This window comes from Anolis carolinensis, chromosome 5 (genome assembly GCF_035594765.1).
Source record: "Anolis carolinensis isolate JA03-04 chromosome 5, rAnoCar3.1.pri, whole genome shotgun sequence".
Taxonomy (NCBI): Eukaryota; Metazoa; Chordata; class Lepidosauria; order Squamata; family Dactyloidae; genus Anolis; species Anolis carolinensis.
Window position 1 is genome coordinate 196,670,879 of NC_085845.1, and position 22,793 is coordinate 196,693,671.

The 22,793-nt window shown below is 45.2% G+C and overlaps 1 protein-coding gene across 3 annotated transcripts in view; it reads right to left on the bottom strand.

Moving 5' to 3' along the window:
- gata3 (GATA binding protein 3) overlaps positions 1 to 12,554 on the bottom strand; it is an 88,478-nt gene extending 75,924 nt beyond the window's left edge. The window contains exon 1 of one of the 3 annotated variants that reach the window (XM_062983281.1): positions 12,365 to 12,554. The gene's annotated coding sequence lies outside the window, so the exon portion shown is untranslated. The other 2 variants (XM_062983282.1, XM_062983283.1) reach the window with 2 other exon arrangements.
- Between the last annotated feature and the right edge of the window lie 10,239 nt (positions 12,555 to 22,793).

Here is a 22,793-nt window from a genome sequence, read left to right on the forward strand (position 1 = left end):
TCAGGGCGGTTTTCAACACAACAAAAAAACCATACAACAACTTAAAACCATACAACAACTAAACACAATACAATGCTTAGGTCTGGTCTCCCTCCTACTTCCCCCAAACAACCTCTCCTTGTTTTGTGTGTCATGGAAGACTATCCTGGCCGGAATCACTGGGTTGCTGTGAGTTTTCCGGGCTGTCTGACCATATTCCAGAAGTATTTTCTCCTGACGTTTCACCTGCATCTATGGCAGGCATCCTCAGAGGTGGTGAGGCTTGTTGGAAACTAGGCAAGTGGGGTTTACTGCACTACTGGGCCGGCAGAACGTTGGATAAGTGAATATGTTGGATAATAAGGAGGGATCAAGGAAAAGCCTATTAAACATCAAATTAGGTTATGATTTTACAAATTAAGCACCAAAACATCATGTTATACAACAAATTTGACAAAAAAAGTAGTTCAATACGCAGTAATGCTATGTAGTAATTACTGTCTTTACGAATTTAGCACCAAAATATCACAATGTATTGAAAACATTGACTACAAATAATTCAGAACGTTGGATAAGCGAATGTTGGATAAGTGAGAGACTACTGTATCTGTGGGCTGGTCAGTGTGAGGGAAAGGACTCTTGTCTATTTGAGACAGGTATGAATGTTTCAATGAGTAGCATTGAAAAGCCTTGCAGCTTCAAGATCTGGCTGCTTCCTGCCTGGGGGAATCCTTTATTGGGAGGTGTTAACTGGCCCAGATTGATTCATGTCTGCAATTGCCCTGTTTCCCAAGGCCCTTTCCACACAGCTGAATAAAATCCCACATTATCTGCTTTGATAGTAATATATGGCAGTGTGGATTCAGATAACTCAATTCAAAGCAGATATTGTGGGATTTTCTGCCTTGATTTTCTGGGATACAGGGCTGTGTGGAAGGGCCCTTAGTGTTGCTCTTTATTTACTGTTCTGATTTTACAGGGTTTTTTTTTTAAAATCCTGGAAGCCAGATTTGGTTCATTTGTTATGGTTTCCTCCTTTCTGATGAAATGGTCCACATGCTTCTTGTGGATTTCAGTGGCTTCTCTATGTAACCTGCCATATAGTGGTTGTTAGAGTGGAATATGCTCGCTCCTTGTTTTCTTATCGCTTTGGTTTCCAAGCAAAAGCTCCCTCTCTCCTACGAATCTCCAACCTGGTCGAGAAAAGCTCCAAACCTGGAAATCCTCAGGATTGGAGGGCGGCGGGAATAAAGCTTCGATTCGGCTTCTCTATTTTCCTACCCTTCCCTAAAACAATACACACACACTCGCCCATTTCACGACCCTCCTTTTTGGAAGGCTGGAAAGAAGGCTGTTTGGGGAGCCGCGTTGATGGACAGGGAAAGGTTGAAGTCCTAACTGGAGGAGCAGAGCTCCTTGGGGCGAAGATGGATGGATGGAGGCGCCTGCACTTGGGTTTGGCTCAATGGGTTGGAGCGACCCTGCCCTGCGCATTTGCTTCGGGATCATTTAGAGAAATCGATACAAGGAGGATCCCAACCGCCCTCAGCCATTCAGGAGGCGAGCGCTTTCCCTTGGAGCCTTCTTTACGGAGAGAAAGAGAAGGAGAGAAAGGGAGAAAGGAGGAGAGAAAGAGGCGGAAAGGATAGGAGAAAGGAGAGAGAAGAAGAAGGGAGAGAAGATGAGGAAGAAGTAGAGAAAGAGGCGGAAAGAATAGGAGAGAAAGAAGGAAAGAAACGGAGAAAGGAGGAGAGAAAGAGGCGGAAAGGATAGGAGAAAGGAGAGAGAAGAAGAAGGGAGAGAAGATGAGGAAGAAGGAGAGAAAGAGGCGGAAAGAATAGGAGAGAAAGAAGGAAAGAAACGGAGAAAGGAGGAGAGAAAGAGGCGGAAAGGATAGGAGAAAGGAGAGAGAAGAAGAAGGGAGAGAAGATGAGGAAGAAGGAGAGAAAGAGGCGGAAAGAATAGGAGAGAAAGAAGGAAAGAAACGGAGAAAGGAGGAGAGAAAGAGGCGGAAAGGATAGGAGAAAGGACACAGAGAAAGGAGGAAGAGAAGAGGAGGAGGAAGGAGAGAAAGAGGCGGAAAGAATAGGAGAGAAAGAAGGAAAGAAACTGAGAAAGGAGGAGAGAAAGAGGCGGAAAGGATAGGAGAAAGGAGAGAGAAGAAGAAGGGAGAGAAGATGAGGAAGAAGGAGAGAAAGAGGCGGAAAGAATAGGAGAGAAAGAAGGAAAGAAACGGAGAAAGGAGGAGAGAAAGAGGCGGAAAGGATAGGAGAAAGGACACAGAGAAAGGAGGAAGAGAAGAGGAGGAGGAAGGAGAGAAAGAGGCGGAAAGAATAGGAGAGAAAGAAGGAAAGAAACTGAGAAAGGAGGAGAGAAAGAGGCGGAAAGGATAGGAGAAAGGAGAGAGAAGAAGAAGGGAGAGAAGATGAGGAAGAAGGAGAGAAAGAGGCGGAAAGAATAGGAGAGAAAGAAGGAAAGAAACGGAGAAAGGAGGAGAGAAAGAGGCGGAAAGGATAGGAGAAAGGACACAGAGGAAGGAGGAAGAGAAGAGGAGGAGGAAGGAGAGAAAGAGGCGGAAAGAATAGGAGAGAAAGAAGGAAAGAAACGGAGAAAGGAGGAGAGAAAGAGGTGGAAAGGATAGGAGAAAGGAGAGAGAGGAAGAAGGGAGAGAAGAGGAGAAGGAAGGAGAGAAAGAATCTGCAAGAATGGGAGAAAGAGAAGGAAAGAAACGGAGAAAGGAGGCAAGAAAGAGAGGGAAAGGATAGGAGAAAGACAAGGAGAGAAAGGCGGAACGAATGGGAGAAAGAGAAGGAAAGAAAATGAGAAAGGAGGAGAGAAAGAGACGGGAAAGGAGGCAGAGAAAGAAGGGAGAGAAGGGGGAAGGAGGAGAGAAAGATGGAGAGGAGGACGGAGAGAAAGAGAAGGAAATAATGAATGAGAGAAAAACGGAGAGAAGAGGGGGAAGGGGGGAAGGAAGAGACGGGAGAAAATATGAGAAAAGAGGAAGAGAAAAGAAGGAAAGGAAAGGAGAACGGAGGAAGAGAAAGAAGGTAAGAAAGGAAGGATGGAGGGGAGAAAGAGACTGAAAGAAGAGGAGAAAGAGGAAAGAGGGAGAAAGAAGGGAGAGAAGAGGAAGAAGGAGAAGAGAACGGAGAGGAAGAGGAAGAAAGGAAGAAAGGAGAGGGAGAAAGAAAAGAGAGAAGAGAAGAAAGGAGGAGAGAAAGAAAGATAGGAGAACGGAGAGAAAAAGAAGTAAAGGAAGGAGAGGGAGAGAGAAAGAAGGAAAGAAGAGGAGGAAAGGAAGAGAGGAAAATATGAGAAAAAAGGAGAAAGGAGGGAGAGAAAGAGACGGAAAGAATATGAGAAAGGAGGCAGAGAAAGAAGGGAGAGACGAGGGGAAGAAGGAGAGGAGAACGGAGAGAAAGAAAGGAGAGAGAGAGGAGAAAGGAGGAGAAAAAGAGAGGGGGAAAAGATGAGAAAAGAGGGAGAGGAAAACGGAGGGCGAGAAAAAGAAGGAAAGAAAGAGAAAATGGAGGTGAGAAAGGAGAGAAAAGATGGAAGGAATGAAGGAGAGAACAAAACCATTCAGTGAAGAAATAAATGAAGAAATACAGCGGCGCTGGAGTGTTGTTTCTCCAACGCGGTGCAATTCCGGGGCTCTACTCACGAGGAAACCCTCGACTTCGGCCGAATCGATCCCGGTTTATGTCCCCGGGAATCTGCACCGAGCTCGCTCCGAGTCCTCGCAGTTCCTGTGGCCGGAGAGGGTCGGTTTCCCCCCTTCCCGATGTCGTGGAGACCCGGCAGTCCCCAAGAGCTGGAATCTGGATCTACACTGCCAGATATTAATGCAGTTCAAACGGCAAATGTGGATCCAGCCAGTGTGACCCTGGTCTCAATCTGCGTTTCATAAAGCAGTCTGGACGAAAACCCTGACCTGCTCAAGCTGGACCTGCACGGCAACATATGAGTCTACTCTACACAGTGACCAGATCATGCCATTTCAAATTAGATTATATGTCCGTGTAGATCATTTTTCTCCTGGTCTATATATTCACCAAGCTTTTCGAGAGAGCCTGTTCTGCCAGTTCACAAAGCACAAACGCCTCGAAGGAGACCCCAAGCTGAGAGAGCGAAAGAGAGGCTTCACAAAGACCCGGTTTTCCTATCCACAAAGCAATGTAAACATTCATCCTTCCCAAGAAACAACCTTCGTGAAGACCCGGATTTTCCGACTCACCATCCGCAGGAAAGGGAGGCTTCGGGGGTCCAAACAGAAGCCGAAGAAAGCCGGGGTTTTCCTCCCCGCAAAGAGAGAAAGAGAGAGCGCACCTTCTGGGACTTTCCAGCCCGAAAGACTGCTTCGTTTCCCGAGGAATCTCTCGGCGAGATCGGCTCTGTCTTCAGACCTCACCCACTCCCTCTTTTCTTGGTCGGAGGCGTTTTACGAGGAGGAGGAAGAGGAGGAGGAGACTGGCGCTTGGGACCTGGGCATAAATCTCCCCAGCTTCCGAATTAAAACATATATTGTCTCTCTCTCAAAGAGTGGGGAAAGGTTACCTTTCCAAAAGCACAAGTCGAGGCGAAGGGTTTTTCTAAAAGCACGATTCAAAGTCCCTACTTCAAGTCGAAAGCGGCTCCTATTCCACCGAAGGAGTGTGAGTTACTTCTGAGTAGACCGGGAGCAAAGTCAGTGCCAACCTCTTTCTTTCCTCACTGCCTCCCCGTTGATTTGGATTGAAATAAAACAATATATCAGAGAGAGGGGGGGTCAATGTGCACAGCTAGAGAACATCCAAGCTGTGAGAACTGAAGAAGTGGCAGCAAATGCTTCTCAAACATAGCCCTGGTCATGTTGAACTGGGTTATAATTGGAGTCAATTGTAAAATGAACCTTAGGGGACGTTCTGCAGCTTCAAATGACAAGGACTTAAAAATATGATGGAGGCTCTTTCTCAACCTGCCAGGTTGCCTTTTTCCCCTTTTTCTTGCAACAATCAGGATCATGTCTGTATTGATTTTTTTTTACATTTGTATATTCTTTTGGAAGCAAACTTTGTGTTTCTACATCCTTTTTGTACACCACAGATCTACCCCCCTTCTCTCTCTCTCTCTCTCTCTCTCTCTCTCTCTCTCTCTCTCTCTCTCTCTCTATATATATATATATATATATATATATATATACCCATCTTTTTATAGACCACAGATCTGCCCCTCCTCTCTCTATGTATTTATCTATTTTCCCCAAATGCCTTTCCAATCTATCCATATCAAACGAATGGGGAGGGGATGATTTGGATCACATTTGCACAATTTTCAACCCACTGATTCCTCAAAATCAGTTTGCATCTGAGGCCCCTTTCACACAGCTGCATAAAATCCCACATAATCTGCTTTGAACTGGAATATATGGCAGTGTAGACTCCACACAGCCCTATATCCCAGAATATCAAGGCAGAAAATCTCACAGTATCTGCTTTGAACGGGATTATCTGAGTCCACACTCAGATAATGTGGAATTTTCTGCCTTGATATTCTGGGATATAGGGCTGTGTGGAAGGGCCCTTAGAAACCCAGAAACATGTTAATGTTTGAAGCAAAGCAAACTAAAAAAAAATCCCACATTGGAATGATATTCGTATTATTATTATTATTTTATAATAAAGTTGTTATTACTATTAGTATTATATTATTAGACCAAAATTATGCAAACTTTGCAAACTCACAGACCTCTTCATCTATCTAGATTAGTTTTTGGGCCCTTCCACACAGCCATATAACCCAAAATATCAAGGCAGAAAATCCCACAATATCTGCTTTGAGCTGGGTTATCTGAGTCCACACTGCCATATATTCCAGTTTAAATCATGTGGGATTTTATTCAGCTATGTGGAAGAAGTCTTAGTTATGCTCCAATGGAAAAAAATTCTTCCATTTAATATCTTGACTGTGTAACACAACCCTGGGTGCTGCGTATACACTGTAGAAATAATGCAGATTGGCACAGCTTTAACTGCCATGGCTTCTTGCTCTGGAATCATAAAATCACAGGCTTGTATAGCCTTCTCTACCAAATAGTTCTAGTGTCTCACCAAACTACAACTCCCAGGATTCCATGGCATTCAGCCATGTTCGTTAGAATGGTGACAAACTGCATTCATCTTGTGGTGTAGATGCACCTCTGTGAGAGAGGAAACAAAGGAATTTTATCTATAAAAAATCAATACATTCTAGATTGAAATCTTGTCTTTGTCATGTATGAGGCCTCCCCATTCAGGGCGCTTCTATACTGTAGAATTAATGCAGCTTCACACCATTTACTTGGACGGCTATGGCGCAATGCTATGACATCCTGGAAAGTTGTAGTTATATAAGGTCTACCAAAAAAGTGCCACAAGTGGAGTCAAACTGCATTAGTTATACTGTGTAGAGATGCGCCCTAAGACAAGCCCTTTGAAGCCCCAAGAAGTCCTAATTTACAAGGTTAGAAAGGGACAAAACAGAAGAGCTTTGGGCGCAAAAACATCCTTTGCAGCATTCAGATGTTGTGGAAACATGTTAGTTATGTATTTTCAGGTTGAACAGAGAACTGTGAGCCCAATATCTTTGGAGAACCCAAGAGCTTGGCAGCAAGTTATGAGATATTCAAGGTTGCATATCTGCTGTCACTCCACTTTAACTAGGATAGCGAATAGTGCAGTGCTGTGAAATCCTGGGACTTGTAGTTTGGCAAGGTACTTTTCAGCTTTTTCTGAATCCTCACCGCACTACAACTCCCAATGTTCCATAGCATCCAGCAATGGTTGTAAAAGTGGTGTCAAACTGCATTCCTGCTACAGTGGAGATGCACCCCAAGTCAACATTTCATCCAATGTCATGTGGATGGCTCTCTGCAAACAAAACCGGACCCAGTCTTGGCCTGTGCCAAAGGCCCCTTCTACACTGCCATATAATCCAAATTATCAAAACAGATAATCCAGATTATTTTATTTGAACCGGGTTATATGAGTCTACATTGCCATATAATCCAGTTCAAAGCAGATAATCTGGATTTTATGTGGCGGTATATAAGGGGCCGGAGAGAGTCGTGAATTCGGAATAAAGAGGGCAGCTCCAAAATGCCAAGCATTTTGGAGCTGAGGTGCTTCCCTCAAAACTTTGAGACCTGTCAATCACCACTTTGCAGCGTACCAACAACTCTTAATGCTTCCACCCATTCTGTCAAACTCCCTTAGGGTCAATGCTATGGGGCACCTAGTTTAGCACCTTTTGGTAGAGAAGACCCTGGAAATCTACAATTCCCAGGATTGCATTGCATTGAGCCATGGCAGTTCTTCAAGTGGGATCAAACTGCATCCATCCTACAGTGTAGATGCACAATGTAGATGCAATACGCATCTTTTTCTCTACACGGGTATGTTTTGTTGTGGTGGCCCAAACTATCCGGAGATTTTTTAGGGTGAATGTGTCCAGGTTGCCTCCTTCTTTCACTGATTATTATGAATGATTCGGATTATTTTAAACCTCTTTCCAAAGGGTGCCAGCCTTTGAAAAGACAGGGACGCTTTTCTAGGACTCAGTTGTATTGCAATGGACTCTCTAACATAAAAGGTGGAGAAGCGAATAGGAGAGGTCGCAAAAAATTGCTTCTCGGAAAAGTAGTTGTAACGAACTACTTAACGCGTTACTACTACAGATTGGAACCGGTTTATTCGCCTTTCATGGGATTATGGATCGGGCCCCTTGGAGTGCTGCTGATGCTTTGACTCCTGAACCGTTCCAAAAGGTTGGACCCCGGGCGCATCCACACTGCGGAATTAATGCAGTTTCGGACCACTTCAGCTGCCACTGGCTCCACGCGATGGGATCCTAGAAGATGAAGCTCGAGAGTGCCGGTGCCTCCCCAAACTACAGCTCCCACTGAGCCCTGATAATCCGAATTTATGTCAAAACGCATTATTACTTCGATAATGTAGATTAGGTATGAGCAAAGTTGGGCCCACCAGGTGTTTTGGACTACAACTCCCACCATTCCTGGCCTCAGGCCCCTTCCTTTTCCCCCTCAGCCGCTTAAGCGGCTGAGGGGGAAAAGGAAGGGGCCTGAGGCCAGGAATGGTGGGAGTTGTAGTCCAAAATACTTGGAAGGCCCAACTTTATTCATACTTGGAGTAGATGCTGGCTTTGAGATCCAGGATCAGGCCTTATGCTGCCCCAAAGTGATACAAAATTGGGAAAAAACAATGATTTTATTCCAAAGCAAAGGCGAGAAACAAAATTAGAACCAAAGCGAAGTGACAGAGCTTTTGCTTTCCCCAAAAAAGAAATTATTTACTATTTTCCTCTTATTTATCTCAAAGGAATTCTGTAATTTCTCTCTCTCTTTTTCTTTGCACCCGAATATTGAACTTTCCCAGTATTAAACACCATCCTTTTGATTATAACTGACTTTCCCTATTAAATCCGGATCGGGGCCGCACAGGGTTGCACGTGGGGACGCTTTCCTAACGCGTGTTAAGAAGGGGCAAATGAGGGAGGCACCAACACTGTAGATTTAATGCATTCTGGCATCATTTTTGACTGGGGTTAATTTGACTCTCTCAGAGAAACTACAAACCTCAGGGTTTCAAGAACAACCAAAGTGGTGTGGAACTGCATTAATTCCACAGTGTAGACAGACAGGAGGGAGAGAAACGAAGAAAGTGAGACACGAGAGAGAGAGAGAGAGAGAGAGAGCTGCAAGCCAAAAGGGTCCAGGGACCCCACGAGGAGGTCTCCCACGGGAGACGTGTTTCCCTCCACGGTCCTGCTACGTTTTAATCCGGAGTCAATCCAGAGTCAATTCGGAGTCAACCCGGATTGAATCCATTCCTCTCCACCAAAGGTTCCCTCTGAAATTCGCGCACAGATATATCCACGCACAAACACGCGTGTCCAAGAACTCTCACCTTTAAAAATGATTTAATTTTAATCCAGAGTCAATCCGGAGTCAACCCGGATTGAATCCATTCCTCTCCAACAAAGGTCCCCCTTGAAATTCGCGCACAGATATATCCACGCACAAACACGCGTGTCCAAAAACTCTCACCTTTAAAAATGATTGAATTTTAATCCAGAGTCAATCCGGAGTCAACCCGGATTGAATCCATTCCTCTCCACCAAAGGTTCCCCCTGAAATTCGCGCACAGCTACATCCACGCATAAACACGCGTGTCCAAGAACTCTCGCCTTTAAAAATGACTAAATATTAATTTCCCAACCAGAAAAATCCAACCCTTTGACAAAGGGATTTTCACTCTGAATTATTCTGGCGGTTTTTTAATTATTATTTCACTAAGAAAAGGAGGTTTTTCCCTGGCCTCAGCTGTTTATTTTCCCTCTCTTTCTTCCTTGATTGGTCTTTCCAGGAAATCTCGCTTCCTTCAGGAGAAATGCCTTCAGCACAATTATCTTGGTAAGTCAATGAAAAGACTAAAATAACATGCCAAGGCGTTGTCTGGTGTCAAGATCCCTTCGGGAAAGCCCCGTCGCGCGTAGCCTATCTGCACTGGAGAATACATGCAGTTCGACACCACCTTAGTCGCCTGGCTCAATGCTATGGAATCCTGGGAGTTGCAGTTTCCCAAGACCTTTAGCCAAAGAGCTAAAGACTAGAACTTCTAGGATCCCATAGCCTTAAGCCATGGCAGGAGAAGTGGAGTCAGACTGCATTCACTGGGTTGCCGGTCTGTATGGCCATCTTCCAGAAGCATTCTCTCCTGACGTTTCGCCTGCATCTATGGCAGGCATCCTCAGAGGTTGTGGGGTCTGTTGGAAACTAGGCAAGTGGGGTTTATGTATCTATGGAAGGTCCAGGGTGGGAGAATGAATCCTTGTCTGTTCGAGGCAAGTGTGAATGTTACAATTGTCCACCTTGATTAGCATTGAAAAGCCTTGCAGCTTCAAGATCTGGATGTTTACTTCCTGGGGGAATCCTTTGTTGGGAGGTGTTAGCTGGACCTGATTGCTTCATATCTGGAATTTCTCTGTTTTCTGAGTGTTGTTCTTTATTTACTGTCCTGATGTTAGACAGATAGGTCAGATTGTTGTTATTTATTTACTGTCCTGATTTTAGAGTATTTTTTTAATACTGGTAACCAGATTTTGTTCGTTTGCATGGTTTCCTCCTTTCTGTTGAAATTGTCGACTTGCTTGTGTATTTCAATGGCTTCTCTGTGTAGTCTGACAAAGTTATTGTTAGAGAGGATGCCTGCCACAGATGCAGGCGAAACGTCAGAAGAGAATGCTTCTGGAAACATGGCCATACAGCCTGGAAAACTCACAGCAACCTAGTGATCCACCTTCGACAACACAACAAACGGCATTAATTCTACAGCGTGGGCCCTTTCCGAATCTTACCCCTCGAATCGAATCGGATTATTTGTACCGCTTGATTCGGAACGACTTCTTTATCTGAAGGCTTCCCTAGAAGTGAGTTTGAATTCAAGAATTCTGACGCACATTTGAGACAAACGACGCCTGTCAGTGAGCTTCTCTCCCCCCTAATTTCCCCCACTTGGATCCACGCGTGATTTCAAAAACCCCACGCAGGGTCTGAATCTCGCGTGGGTTTCACTGCGCGTTCTCTTTTCCTGCGCTCCCGACCTTTGTGTAGACATTCCCGGCCCCGATCCTGTCTCAAAATAAGATCCACGCGTGGGGGGAGCGAATCCGCGGTCCTGCGTGGAGGATCCACTGTGTTTTTTAAATGGGAAAGCGAGCCCTTTGAGGCCCGGGAGATGCTATTTTGAAGGGACATATAATAGGAGGAAGGGAAAGCATTGCAAAGCCTTAGATGGGGAATGATATCATAATGGCAAAAATGATGGAAAGGAACTGTCGGGGGCTGCAAAGATGGAGGCGAACAAAGGCAAACCTGGCACGAGTGGAAACAGAGAGAGGCACAAAAAGGAGGTCAGGCTCGATCTGAATTCGTTTCCATCCCGTTAAATAAACTACGGATCCTTATTATTGTCACTATTTCGTTACTGTGAGTTCTCTCCCGTTGTTAACCCCGGGGCGAGTATTTTTTGTGGGTGTATTTTTTTCAAGAATGTATTTCTTTTGCAGCCACAAAGGCGTGTATTTTTTTAGAAGACAAGAAAATGACAGCCCTGTCATTGTGTTATTGACTGGCATTCCTTCAGTGATGGAAAGGTAAAGGATAGAGGGAAAGTGGAATATAATTAAGGTCACGCGTGGGTTTCAGATGACATTTCGGAAGGGTTTTTACACACCACTATTTCTCCCCCTTTCACCATAAATATCAACACGGGTCACTTTCAACCCCCTTTCTTCAGTATTTACTTCTGACAATCTGTGGCAGGCGCTGGGCTATTGCAAAGCCCACCATCCCCTCGTGGAAAGGCTTTATTTTTTTCAATAATGTATTTCTTTTGCAGCCACCAAGGCGTTTTTATTATTATTATTATTATTATTATTATTTTATTTTTTTACAAAATATACGAAAATGACAATCCGGATAAAAATGGCAACACTGTTATTGACTGGTATTCCTTCAATGACGAAAAGGAAAAGATAAGAGGGCAAGTGGAGTACACTTAAGGTCACGCGTGGGTTTCAAATCACATTTCGGGGAAAAATTTCCACGACTTTATTTCTCCCCCTTTCACCACAAATATGGACATGGGTCAGTTTCGAACCTCTTTCTTCTCTATTTACTTCTGCCAACCTGGGGCAGGAGCTGGGCTACTGCAAAGCCCATCATCCCCCCGCCTGTCAGTTCTTCCCTATTTAGTATTTATTGCTAGTTTCCCATAATAGACTTCTCCCATCACTCTTCCAAGGTCAAGGAAAATAATCCTGCTCATTTTATGATTCGGAATCCTAAAACTCAAATGAATCAGACTCGGGAAGGAAAGGGCAGAGGGAAAGTGGATACAGATAAGGTCACGCGTTGGTGTCAGGTGACATTTCGAGTTTTTTCCACGATACTATTACTCCCCACTTTCGGCACAAATATGGACACGGGTCAGTTTGAAATCCCTTTCTTCTCTATTTGCTTCTTCCAACCTGGGACAGGCGCTGGGCTACTGCAAAGCCCATCCTTTCCTCATCTGAAAGGCGACTGTCAGCTTCACATTATTATTATTATTATTATTATTATTATTATTATTATTATTATTATTATTATTGTTATTACTAGCTCCCCATCGAAGACGTCTCCAATCCGCCCACAAGGTCAAGGAAAATAATCCCGAGCTATGTGTGATCCTAAAACCCAAATCAACTCGACCCGAGGAAGAGACTTAGATATGCGTGGGTGGTCGCGCGTGGAAGGCGGGGAATAGGAGAAGGCGCAAAAGAAAGAAATGGGAGCAGGACTAACCTGGGAAGAGAAGGGATCCTCTCGGGGTGGATCCCCTGCCTTTTTCAACAATGACAGCCCGGACCTGGAGCTGCGCCTCTCCTTGCCACGCGCATCGTGGGAGATGAGATGCCAGCCCGGGAAGCCGCCTCCTGCAGGCGCCCCACTCGCCCAGCTCCTCCTCCTCCTCCTCTTCTTCCTCCTCCTCCTCTTCCTCAGATGGGAGCCCTTCCGGGTTGAAAGCGGGAGAAGGAAGGGAGGGAGGGAGGGAAGGAGGAGGGATGATGGACAGGTCTAGAGGGGCGAATGGCAGGTGGGAGGGAGGGGACCCGCGTCACGTCACGAGACCAACCCAATGCAGGGCAAGAAAGAAAGAAAGAAAGAAAGGCGGGAGACAGAGGCGTCAGGCTCCCTCAAAAGAAAAGGGTGTTAGTTGGGATATATACATATATATATATTGAAAGGGCCATGTGGTCCCAGGAATGGAAGCTTTCGAGGAAATGTCACTGGCAACCGGAAGGAAAGAAGCCGCCTCCTTTCCCCCCACGACAGTCGGTTAGGAGGGGAAATGCCCCATTGTTGGTCCCCGACAGAGGAAAGAGCAGAGCCTTTGAATGAAGACGCCTTAAGACATCAGTCAAAAACACATAAGGGATTCCAGCCTCCTCTCCTTCCTTCCATCCTTCCCCTCTTCTTTCTTTCTTCCCTCACTTCCTTCCTTCCCAGTTTCTTTTCCCCTTCCTTCCTCCCCCTTTCTTTCTCTCATTCTTTCCTTCCCATTTCCCCCCTTCCTTCCATTTCGTTTTCTTTATTTCCTTCTTCTGTCCTTTCCATTTTTCCTTTCAGTCTTCCTTCCTTCTCATCTTATCTCTTTTCCCCTTCCTTCCTTTTTCTTTCTTTCCCTCTTCCTTCCTTCCTTCCTTCCTTCCTTCCTTCCTTCCTTCCTTCCTTCCTGCTTTCCTATTTTCTCCTTCCTTCCTTCCTTCCTTCCTTCCTTCCTTCCTTCCTTCCTTCCTTCCTTCCTTCCTTCCTTTCCTCCTTCCTTCCTGCCTTCATATTTTCTCCTTCCTTCCTTCCTTCCTTCCTTCTTTCCTTCCTTGCTTCCTTCCAATATTCTCCTTCCTTCCTTCCTCTTCCTTTCTTCCTTCCTTCCAATATTCTTCTTCCTCCCTTCCTTCCTTCCTTCTTTCCTTCCTCTTCCTTCGTTCCTTCCTTACTTCCTTCCCCCTCCATTCCTTCCTTCCTTCCTCCCTCCCTCCCTCCCTTCCTTCCCCTTCCTTCCTTCCTTCCTTCCTTCCTTCCTTCCAATTTTCTCCTTCCTTCCTTCCTTCCTTCCTTCCTTCCTTCCTTCCTTCCTTCCTTCCCTCCCTCCCTTCCAATTTTGTCCTTCTTTCCTTCCTTCCTTCAAATTTTCTCCTTCCTTCCTTCCTTCCTTCCTTCCTTCCTTCCTTCCTTCCTTCTTTCCTTCCTTGCTTCCTTCCAATATTCTCCTTCCTTCCTTCCTCTTCCTTTCTTCCTTCCTTCCAATATTTTTCTTCCTCCCTTTCTTCCTTCCTTCTTTCCTTCCTCTTCCTTCGTTCCTTACTTACTTACTTTCTCCCTCCCTTCCTTCCTTCCTCCCTCCCTTTCTTCCTTCCTTCCCCTTCCTTCCTTCCTTCCTTCCTTCCAATTTTCTCCTTCCTTCCTTCCTTCCTTCCTTCCTTCCTTCCTTCCTTCCTTCCTTCCTTCCTTCCTTCCTTCCTTCCTTCCTTCCTTCCTTCCTTCCTAATTCTTCCTTCCTTGGTTTGCTGTGAGTTTTCCGGGCTGTATGGCCATGTTCCAGAAGCATTCTCTCCCGTATGTCCAGGGTGGGAGAAAGAACTCTTGTCTGTTTGAGGCAAGAGTGAATGTTGCCATTAATCACCTTGATTAGCATGGAATGGCCTTGCAGTTTCAAAGCCTGGCTACTTCCTGCCTGAGGGAATCCTTTGTTGGGAGTTGTTAACTGGGCCAATCTGGAATTCCCCTGTTTTCTGAGTGTCGCTCTTTATTTACTGTCCTATTTTTAGAGGGTTTTTAAAAAATACTGGTAGCCAAATTTTATTATTTTTCATGGTTTCCTCCTTTCTGTTGAAATTGTCCACATACTTGTCCACAACATTCACACTTACCTTCAACAGACAGAGTTCTCTCTCCCACCCTGGACCTTCCACAGATATATGAACCCCACTTGCCTAGTTTCCAACAGACTTCACAACCCCCGAGGATGCCTGCCACAGATGTGGGCGAAACACCAGGAGAGAATACTTCTGGAACATAGCCATACAGCTCCGAAGGGATAGATCTCCCCTAAAGTGGAGTCACCCTAGAAACCAGGCCACAAGGAGAGAGAGAAACAGCCAATGTAGACAAAACAACCTGGACCAGAGAGACAAAACACTACAGGCCGAGTTCAGGCCAAAAGGAGGAAACTAGCGTGACATCGATTTCTTTGGGATCTTTGAGCTGCATGCGTGGAAAGGAGCCCCAAATTCACCCCCCTCCCCAAAATAATAATGTCCGCTTCAGATCAGTGGGCCACTGAGGTGGAGGGTTCTTATAGTGGTCACGGGTGGGACACGGTCACGGGTGGGACATGGTCTCGCGTGGGTGGGTCTGAGCATTCTGCCGGCAATAACTTCTGCCCCCTGTCCCTCCCTCGATGTCCAACCTTCCCTCCCCGTGGGTAGCCTCTTGCCCACTGGGAATCTCGCGTGGGGGCGGGGAAATGATCACATCCACTCGGGGGAAATTTTCGCTGCAATCCACGTCACTCATCTGCAGCGATATGAAACCAAACAAAACCACATTTTTAGATATAATTTGGAGGGCGGGGGGAGGGAAATCCCACTTTTAATTCCTCAGAAGCCGGGCGAGTGTTAACCCCTTCTCCCCCAGGGCTGCCTTCCCACTCCTTATTCTCTCGTGATTGCCTTCTCACCCTCCTTCCCCATCCCTGGTGTTTTTCAATGGCGCCCCAGGCCCCTCCGCGCCTTCTCCCACGCGACGCGCGTGCTCCTGTGTAGGCGTAGGAATACATCTCTCCGATTGATAGATAGATACATAATATGCAACCCTATTTATTCTGCATGCCGAGTTGAATATTGCCGAAACTGGGCAGGAAGGAGTGGTGCCTGCTTGGCCAAGGCGTCAGTCAAGCCTGCCGAGGCCTTGAAGCCCGATTCCACGGAGATCTCGCTCCCTTCTCGGGAGTCAGTCAAACGTGATCCCTTGCGAAGAGGATCCTCAAGGCGCCCTCGGTGAGGCTCCTGCGCAAGGCCCGGAAGGTGTGCCAAGTTCATATATATACATTAATGCGCGTATTAGGTATTCAAACAGGACTCTATATATATTCATGATACCCTATAAAGATAGTGTCACGCGCGGGAGACGCAGACACGCGCGTCATCTTCTGACTCGGATTATTATTCATTCATTTCAATCCTGGAGGAAGAGGAGCCTTTCTGAGGCCCATTTGCCACCCAAGAGTTTTTCATCCCCCCACGCATTCCTTCCTTCCTTCCTTCCTTCCTTCCTTCCTTCCTTCCTTCCTTCCTTCCTTCCTTCCCTCCTTCCTTTCTTCCTCCCTCCGTCAATCCCTCGTCCCTCCCTCCCTTCCTTTCCTTCCTTCTTTCCTTCCTTCCTTTTTTCCCACCTTGCTTTCTTCTTTCCTTCCCTCCCTCCCTCCCTCCCTCCCTCCCTTCTTTTCCTTTCCTTTCTTCTTTCCTTCCTTTCCTTCCCTTCCTTCCTCCCTACTTCTTTCCTTCCTTTCCTTCCTTCCTCCTTCCTTCCCTCCCTCCCTCCCTCCTTCCTTCCTTCCTTCCTTCCTTTCTTCCTTCCTGCCTCCTTCCTTCCTTCCCTCCTTCCTTCCTCCTTCTTTTCTTCCTTTCCTTCCTTCCTTCCTTCCTTCCTTCCTTCCTTCCTTCCTTCCTTCCTTTCTTCCTCCCTCCGTCAATCCCTCCTTCCTCCCTCCCTCCCTCCCTCCCTCCCTTCCTTTCCTTCCTTCTTTCCTTCCTTCCTTTTTCCCCACCTTGCTAAATTCTTTCCTTCCCTCCCTCCCTCCCTCCCTCCCTTCTTTTCCTTTCCTTTCTTCTTTCCTTCCTTCCCTTCCTTCCCTTCCTTCCTTCCTTCCTTCCTTCCTTCCTTCCTTCCTTCCTTCCTTCCTTCCTTCCTTCCTCCTCCCTACTTCTTTCCTTCCTTTCCTTCCTTCCTCCTTCCTTCCCTCCCTCCTTCCTTCCTTCCTTCCCTCCTTCCTTCCTCCTTCTTTCCTTCCTTTCCTTCCTTCCTTGCTTTCCTTCCTTCCTCCCTACTTCTTTCCTTTCCTCCCTCCCTCCCTCCCTCCCTCCCTCCCTCACTCACTCCCTCCCTCCCTCCTCCTTTCCTTTCTTCCTTCCTTCCTTCCTTCCTTCCTTCCTTCCTTCCTTCCTTCCTTCCTTCCTTCCTTCCTTCCTCCCTCACTCCCTCCCTCCTCCTTTCCTTCCTTCCTTCCTTCCTTCCTTCCTTCCTTCCTTCCTTCCCTCCCTCCCTCCCTCCTCCTTTCCTTCCTTCCTTTCTTCCTCCCTCCGTCAATCCCTCCTCCCTCCCTCCCTCCCTCCCTCCCTCCCTTCCTTTCCTTCCTTCCTTTTTTCCCTCCTTGCTTTCTTCTTTCCTTCCTTCCCTTCCTCTCTTCGTTCGAAAATGGAACGATAAAAGGGAGAACCAAAGATGGACAGGAGTGGGAAATGTAGATGTCAACTCAGCCTTGAGTTTTGTCAACAACACGAATGGATAGCAATGGCTGAAAAAGACACATACTGCTCTACACGCGTGTTTGTGGGGGGGGGGGGGAAGCTTCCCAGTTCCCACCCTTCAGTACACCAACTTCCTCTGCCTCCACGCTGCAAAAATAAAAACATACACTGAAACGAGCTTGAGTTGCTTTGAGTTTTCCTGGCTATATGGCCTTGTTCCAGAAGCATTCTCTCCTGACGTTTCGCCTGCGTCTTTGGAAGGCATCCTCAGAAATTGGGAAGTCCGTTGGAAACTAGGCAAGTGGAATGTCCAGGGTGGAAGAAAGAACTCTTGACTGTTTGAGACAATTGATCACCTTGATTAGCATTGAATAGTCTTGCAGCTTCAAAACCTGGCTGCTTCCTGCCTGGGGGAATCCTTTGTTGGGAAGTTTTAGCTGGCCCTGATTGTTCTTGTCTGGAATTCTGCTATTTTCAAAGTGTGGTTCTTTATTTACTGTCCTGATTTTAGGGTTGTTTTTAATACTGGTAGCCAGATTTTTTTCATTTTAATGTTTTTCACCTTTCTGTTGAAATGGACCACATGCTTTTTGTGGATTTCAGTAGCTTCTCTGTGTAGTCTGACATGGTGGTTGTGAGAGTGGTCCAGCATTTCTGTGTTTTTAAATAGTGTTCTGTGTCCAGGTTGGTTTATCAAGTGCTCTGCTATGGATGAACACACTCTGAAAACAGAGGAAATCGAGACATGAATCAATCAGGGCCAGCTAACACCTACTAACAAAGGAGTCCTCCAGGCAGGGATCAGCCAGGCTTTGAAGCTGCCAGGCTATTTAGTGCTAACCAAAGTGGCCAATTGCAACATTCACTCCTGTCTCAAGCAAACAAGACTTCTTTCTCCCACCTGGACATCATTCCACAGATATATAAACCCCACTTGGCCTAGTTTCCAACAGATCTCACAACCTCTGAGGATGCCTGCCATAGATGTGGGCGAAACGTCAGGAGAGAATGCTTCTGGAACATGGCCAGACAGCCCAGAAAACTCAAAGCAAACCAATGATTCCGGCCATGAAAGCTTCGACAACACATTATTTACTTTGTGCAAGGGGAGAGGAATGCAAATCCAGAGCCATAAAACGAGCTTCATTTCGGCTTGGTGGAGGGCCTACTTCCCCTCTTTTTGGGACCATAACCAATTCGTTTCGGTTGGATTCTATCCGGATTCGATCGAGATCCGGATTAGGTCCAAATCCCAGCCCTCCAGGCCTTGATTTGCGGAGGGAAGCGAGGCCGGGAAGGAGAAGCGTCTGCGGGGCTTGGCTGCCTTTCGTGGAGGCCGCGACGGGTCCAAGGGGCGAGGAATTGCCACGAGCCAATCGCATCCGGATCCGGATCTGCTCGTGTTTTATCTCCCTGACTCGGCCTCGGGGTTGGCTTTGGCATCAGGAGGGGATGGGGCTCCAATGGAAATGGAAACCCGTTGTATCAATGGATGGCATTTCAAGGAAGCACACATCCCTCTTGCTCTCCCATTCTTTCCGTTCCTTCCTTCTGCTGACGTGGGGACTTTTCCTTTTCCTTAAGCCCCCCTCCCTTGCTCCATCTGTAAAGCCTTCCTCCCGTGAAGGGAATAAATTAGCCCTCGTTCCTCTTAAGCCGGGGAAACGGACAAGACCGGAAGGCAGCCTGAAAATCACACCTCCCTCCTTAATAAAGTCAATAATAAACTCCCTGTGTCTTTGAAGGCGGGTTTGAAGAAGATCAGAGACAGAGAAGATGGTTTTTTGTATGTATTAGCGAATGGCCGGAACCACTGGGTTGCTGTGGGATGTATAGCCATGTTCCAGAAGCATTCTCTCCTGACGTTTCGCCTGCCTCTATGACAGGCATCCTCAGAAATTGTGAAATTGGATAAAAACGAAGCAAGTGAGATTTATATGTCTGCTACCGGTAGCTGTGGCGAAGTATGGTGGTATGGGAAATAAAGTATTGAGATATTGGTGGTAGTTAAGGTAAAGGTTTTCCCCTTAAGGAGCTTAGCCTTCTAACTGGCAGCAATTGGATAAAAACAATTATTCCTCTCCCTCTAATTAGGACTTTATTTTTCTTTTCTTTTTGTTGTATGAACATAGAGGCATGGATGAGGGGTTGTGCTGCCAAGTTTAGTGTTTCTGGGATGTGTAGTTTTGTTGTTTTGTCCTAGGCCGAAATTTCATTACCCTTTTATATATATAGATGGAAGGTCCAGGGTGGGAGAAATAACTCTTCTCTGTTGGAAGCAAGTGTGACTGTTGCAGTTAATCACTTTGATTAGCATTGTAAGCAACTGTGAATGTTACAATTGGCCTCCTTGATTAGCATTGAATGGCCTAGTTTCAAAGCCTGGCTGCTTCCTGTCTGGGGAATCCTTTGCTGGGAGGTATTAGCTGGCCCTGATTGTTTCCTGTCTGGAATTCCAAAGTTTTCTGAGTGTTGTTCTTCATTTACTGCCCTGATTTTAGAGTTTTTTTTAAATACTGGTATTAAATGCTGGACCACTCTAACAACCACCATGTCAGACTACACAGAGAAGCCATTGAAATCCACCAGAAGCATGTGGACAATTTCAATAGAAAAGAGGAAACCATGAAAATGAACAAAATCTGGCTCCCAGTATTTAAAAAAAAAACCCTCTAAAATCAGGACAGTAAATAAACATCAACACTCAGAAAACAAGGGAATTCCAGACAAGAATCAATCAGGATCAGCTGATAACTATCAAGAAATGATTCTCCCAGCAGGAATCAGCCAGTCTTTGAAGCTACAAGGCTATTTAATACTAATCAAGGTGGCTAATTGCAAAATTCACATTTGCCTCAGGCAGACAAGAGTTATTTCTCCCACCCTCACCTGAACTAGTTTCCAACAGACTTCACAACCGCTGAGGATGCCTGGCATAGATGTGGGCGAAACGTCAGGAGAGAATGCTTCTTGAAAATAGCCATACAGCCAGGAAAACGCTCAGCAGCCCAGAGAAGATAGTTTTTTGTAGCTAATCGTGAGGTTTCAAAGAATTGCCAAGTAGCGGCAACCTTAAGGGACTTTTCCTAGACATAAATGTATTCAGAAGATGTTTGCCATGGCATCCCTCTGAGGCTGAGAGAGTGTGACTTGTCCCCAAGGTCACCCAATGGGTTTCCATTGCAAAATCAGCTTTTGAAACCAAGACTCCACAGTCAGGCCACAGCTGTATAAAATCCACATTGAACTGGATTATATGGCAGTGTGGACTTAGATAATCCAGCTCAAAGCAGATATTTAATATATTTGCTAGACCTTTGATCTGTTTTAATCACCTGAAAGATTATTTATAATTGATATGCATATGTCCTTACAGTTTTATAATATGTGCTTTGCTATTATTGTTATTGTCTGAATCTGGCATTGAATGATTGCCATTGTTTGTAAGCCGCCCTGAGTCCCCATTCGGGGGGGGGGGGTGAGAAGGGCGGGGTATAAGTACAGTAAATGAAAAATATTGTGGGTTATCTGCCTCGATATTCTGGGTTATATGGCTGTGTGGAAGGCCCTGAGACGCCTGCGTGCAAAGCAAACCCCAAACAAAGCAGGATTTGCCTAAAAAGAAGACAAAGGAAAGAAATCCAAACCTGAGGCTGGATCTGTAGCTACACTTGCTCTTGGAGGAGGTGGGTCTAATTAACAAATAGGAAGAAAGCCAGCAAAGTGAGAAGGCAATGAATATGGGGGACAGTGGGGCCTAATTTCCCTTTTATAGACCCACCAGATCCACTGAGTTTTCTACTTGCTACAAGTCACGGGATGGATTTCCTCACTGGATACCAGTGGGTTGCACAATATATTACTGCTCTGCATTTCTTCTCAATGGTTTGAGTTCTTCCATGAAAGCGAACATAATAGCTGGGTTGCTGTGAGTTTTCCGGGCTGTATGGCCATGTTCCAAAAGCATTCTCTCCTGACGTTTTGCGTGCATCTATGACAGGCATCCTCAGAGGTTGTGAGGTCTGCTGGAAACTAGGAAAGTGGAGTTTATATAGCAGGGTGGGAGAAAACTCTTGTCTGATTGAGGCAGGTGTGAATGTTTCAATTGGCCACCTTGAATAATAATAATAATAATAATAATAATAATAATAATAATAATAATAATAATACAATTAACAACAACAATATTATTATTATTATGTTATTGTATGACATAGCAATTATTATTATTATTATTTTAATTTATTATGATCCAGCATATCTATCTTGTTTACTGTGTCATAATAAAATAAAATAATAATAATTGCTGTATCATACAATATAATAATAATAATAATAATAATAATAATAATAATAATAATAATAATAATAATAATAATAATAATAATAATGTGTTGTCGAAGGCTTTCATAGCCGGGATCACAGGGTTGTTGTATGTCTTTCGGGTTGCGTGGCCATGTTCCAGAAGTATTCTCTCCTGAAGTTTCGCCCACATCTATGGCAGGCATCCTCAGAGGTTGTGAAGTATGGGTACCTCACAACCTCACAACCTCTGAGGATGCCTGCAATAGATGTGGTCGAAACGTCAGGAGAGAATACTTCTGGAACATGGCCACACAGCCCGAAAGACATACAACAACCCCAATAATAATAATAATAATAATAATAATAATAATAATAATAATAATAATAATAATATTGTTGTTGAAGGCTTGGAATCACTGCGTCCCTGTGAGTTCTCCGGGTACATGTGTCTAATAAACAAATCACCCTAATAATAATAATAATAATAATAATAATAATAATAATAATAATAATAATAATAATTGCTGTGTCATACAGTATAATAATAATAATAATAATAATAATAATAATAATAATAATAATAATATTGTTGTTGAAGGCTTGGGAATCACTGCGTTGTTGTGAGTTTCCCAGGCTGTATGGCCATGTTCCAGAAGCATTTTCTCCTGACCTTTTGCCTTTCTCTATGGCAGGCATCCTAAGAGGTTGTGAGGTCTGTTGGAAACTAGGCAAGTGGGGTTTATATATCTGTGGAATAACGTCCAGGGTGGGAGAAAGAACTCTTGTTTGTTTGAGACAGGTGTGAATGTTGCAATTGGCCACCTTGATTTGCATTAAATAGACTGGCAGCTTCAAAGCCTGGCTGATTCCTGCCTGGGGGAATCCTTTGTTGGGAGGTGTTAGCTGGCCCTGATTGATTCATGTCTCGAATTCCTGTTTTCTGTGTGGTTTTCAGTCATAACAGAGAACTCCATGAACCAACCTGGACACAGCATATTACTTGAGAACACAGAAATGTTGGACCACTCTCACAACCACCATGTCAGGCTACACAGAGAACCCACTGAAATCCACAAGCATGTGGACAATTTCAATAGAAAGGAGGAAATCATGAAAATGAACCAAATCTGGCTACCAGTATTAAAAAAAAAACTTTAAAATCAGGACAGTAATTAAAAACAACATTCAGAAAACAAGGGAATTTCAGACAGGAAACAATCAGGGCCAGCTAACACCTCCCAACAAAGCATTCCCTCAGGAAGGAAGCAGCCAGGCTTTGAAGCTGCAATGCTATTCTCCTCCCCTGATGACATGATATATTTGCACTTTTAGCACTTTGGCCTAGATTCTTTGAACCCAATCCATGACTTTAACATTTTATCTTGTATGGGGTTTCT